Source organism: Chiloscyllium plagiosum, chromosome 4 (assembly GCF_004010195.1).
Source record: "Chiloscyllium plagiosum isolate BGI_BamShark_2017 chromosome 4, ASM401019v2, whole genome shotgun sequence".
Taxonomy (NCBI): domain Eukaryota; kingdom Metazoa; phylum Chordata; class Chondrichthyes; order Orectolobiformes; family Hemiscylliidae; genus Chiloscyllium; species Chiloscyllium plagiosum.
This window is the reverse complement of record NC_057713.1, coordinates 2,398,209-2,401,588: the sequence shown is the minus strand read 5'-3', so window position 1 is coordinate 2,401,588 and position 3,380 is coordinate 2,398,209. Positions and strand designations below refer to the sequence as shown.

Here is a 3,380-nt window from a genome sequence, read left to right as displayed (position 1 = left end):
CAATTGTCAATGCTCTGATCAATAAAGGAAAGCATACCAAACGCTTTCTTCACTATCCTATCTACCTGCGACTCCACTTTCAAGGAGCTATGAACCTGCACTTCAAGGTCTCTTTGTTCAGCAACACTCCCTAAGACCTTACCATTAAATGTATAAGTCCTACTAAGATTTGCTTTCCCACAATAACACCACGCATTTATCTAAGTTAAACTCCATCTGCCACTCCTCATCTGATCAGGATCCCGTTGTAATCTGAGGTAACCTTCTTCACTGCCCACTGCACCTCCAATTTTGGTGTCATCTGCAAACTTACTAACTATATCTCCTATGTTCACATCCAAATCCTTTATATAAATGACGAAACGTAGTGGACCCAGCACTGATTCTTGTTGCACTCCACTGGTCATAGGCCTCCAGTCTGAAAATCAACCCTCCACCACCCTCTGTCTTCTACCTTTGAGCCAGTTTTGTATCCAAATGGCTAGTTCTCCCTGTATTCCATGAGATCTAATCTTGCTAACCAGTCTCTCATGGTGAACCCTGTTGAACACCTTACTGAAGTCCATATAGATCACATCTACCGCTCTGCCTTCAACAATCCTCTTTGTTACTTCTTCAAAAACCTCAATCAAGTTTGTGAGACATGTTTCCCACACACAAAGCCATATTGACTATTCCTAATCAGTCCTTGCCTTTCCAAATACATGTAAATCCTATCCCTCACGACTCCCTCCAACAACTTGCCCACCAACATCAAGATCACCAGTCTATAGTTCCCTGGCTTGTCCTTACCACTTTTTAAAAATAGTGGAACCACATTAGCCAACCTCCAGTCTTCCAGCACCTCACCTGTGACTATCAATGATACAAATATCTCAGTAAGGGACTCAGCGATCACCTCCCTAGCTTCACAGAGGTCTTAGATACACTTGATCAAGTCCTGGGGATTTATCCACTTTTAGGTGTTTCAAAATATCTCGCACTTCCTCCTCTGGACATTTTGCAAGATGTTACCATCTATTTCCCTACATTCTATCTCTTCCATGTCCTTCTCCACAGTAAACATTGATGCAAAATACTCATTTAGTATCTCCCCTGCATCTCCACACAAAGGCCGCCTTTGCTGATCTTTGAGGGGCCCTATTCTCTCCCTAGTGACCCTTTTGTCCTTAATGCATTTGTAAAAACCCTTTGGATTCTCCTTAACCCTACTTGCCAAAGGATCTCATGTCCCCATTTTGCCCTCGATTTCCCTCTTAAGTATACTCCTCCTGTCTTTATACCCTAAGGATTCACTCGATCTATCCTGTCTATACCTTACGTATGCTTCCTTCTTTTTCTTAACCAAACCCTCAATTTCTCTAGTCAAGCAGCATTCCCTATACGTACCAGCCTTTCCTTTCACCCTGACAGGAATATATTGCCTCTGGACCCTTGTTATCTGAAGGCTTCCCATTTTCCAGATATCCCTTTACTTGTGAACATCACAATCAGCTTTTGAAAGTTCTTGCCTCACTGTCAAAATTAGCCTTTCTCCAATTTAGAACTTCAACTTTTAGATCTGGTCTATCCTTTTCCATCACTATTTTAAATCTAATAGAATTATGGTCGCTGACCCCAAAGTGCTCCCCCACTGACACCTCAGTCACCTGCCCTGCCTTATTTCCCAAGAGTAGGTCAAGTTTTACACTTTCTCTAGTAGGTACATCCACATACTGAATCAGAAAATTTTCTTGCACACATTTAACAAATTCTTCCCCATCTAAACCTTTAACACTATGGCAGTCCCAGTCAATGTTTGGAAAGTTAAAACCCCCTACCATAACCACCCTATTATTCTTACAGATAGCTGAGATCTCCTTGCAAGTGTTTTTCTCAATTTCCTGCTGACTATTAGAGGGTCTATAATACAATCCCAATAAGATGATCATCCCTTTCTTATTTCTCAGTTCCACCCAAATAACTTCCCTGGATGTATTTCCGTGAATATCCTCCTTCAGCACAGCTGTAATGCTATCCCTTATCAAAAACACCACTCCCCCTCCTCTCTTGCCTCCCTTTATATCATTCCTATAGCATTTGCATCCTGGAACATTAAGCTGCCAGTCCTGCCCATCCCTGAGCGATGTTTCTGTAAGTGCTATGATATCCCAGCCCCATGTTCCTAACCATGCCCTGAGTTCATCTGCCTTCCCTGTTCGGCCTCTTGCATTGAAATAAATGCAGCTTAATTTATCAGGACATCTCCCTGGGTCCCACACCCCCACCTTACTAGTTTAACTCTTCCTGAGCAGCTCTAGCAAATCTCCCTGCCAGTATATTAGACCCCTTCCAATTCAGGTGCAATCCATCCTTCTTGTACAGGTCATTTCTACCCCAGAAGAGATTCCAATGACCCAAAAATATGAATCCTTCTCCCATACACCAGCTCCTCAGCCATGCATTAATCTGTTCAATCCTCCTGTTCCTACCCTCACTAGCTCGTAGCACCGGGACCACTTCCTTCAACCTGCGTTGTCACCTTCAGGATACAAGGGACATGAACACCCAGGTCACCCTGTACATTAATTTTCCCCACGGCTTTTCCATTTACCATATAGTTCACTCTACAATTGGATCTTCCAAAATGCATGACCTCACAGTTGCCCAGATCGAACTCCATCTGCCATTTCTCTGTCCAACTCTCCAATCTGTCTATATTCTGCTGCATTATCTGACAGTCCCGTTCACTATCTGCTACACCACCAATCTTAATGTTATCTGTAAACTTGCTAATCAGACCACCTATACCTTCGTTCAGATCATTTATGTATATCACAAACAACAGTGGTCCAAACACGGAACACCACTGGTCACAGTTCTCCATTTTGAGGAACTCCCTTCAACTTCTACTCTGTCTCCTGCTGCCCAGCTAGGTCTCTAACTTTTAGATTAGATTACTTACAGTGTGGAAACAGCCCTTCGGCCCAACAAGTCCACACCGACCCGTGCAAACTCCACACAGTTAGTCGCCTGAGTCGGGAATTGAACCCGGGTCTCTGGCGCTGTGAGGCAGCAGTGCTAACCACTGTGCCACCATGCCGCTAACTTTCTAGCTAATACCCACTAGACCCCATCTGACTTCACTTTCTCCAACAGCCTACTATGGGAAACCTTATCAAATGCTTTACTGAAGTCCATGTATATGACATTGACAAACCATCCAGCAATCAACTTTGTTACTTCCTCAAAGAATTCTACCAAGTTGGTAAAACACACCCTTTCCTGCACAAAATCATGTTACATATCACTGATAAGCCCATTTTCTTCCAAATGTAAATAGATCCTATCCCTCAGTATCTTCTCCAGTAGGGGGGGTGGAGTGGGGGTGTAGGGGGGGT

At 43.5% G+C, this 3,380-nt stretch overlaps 1 protein-coding gene across 2 annotated transcripts in view; it reads right to left on the bottom strand.

Moving 5' to 3' along the window:
- The window catches only part of riok3 (RIO kinase 3 (yeast)), a 22,482-nt gene that overhangs the window by 18,638 nt on the left and 464 nt on the right, over positions 1-3,380 (bottom strand). Inside the window, exon 1 of one of the 2 annotated variants that reach the window (XM_043687588.1) lies at positions 3,259-3,286. The exons of the other annotated variant lie outside the window; for it this stretch is intronic. The gene's annotated coding sequence lies outside the window, so the exon portion shown is untranslated. Of the gene's footprint in view, positions 1-3,258; positions 3,287-3,380 lie in introns of those variants that run through there. 2 annotated transcript variants of the gene reach the window in all.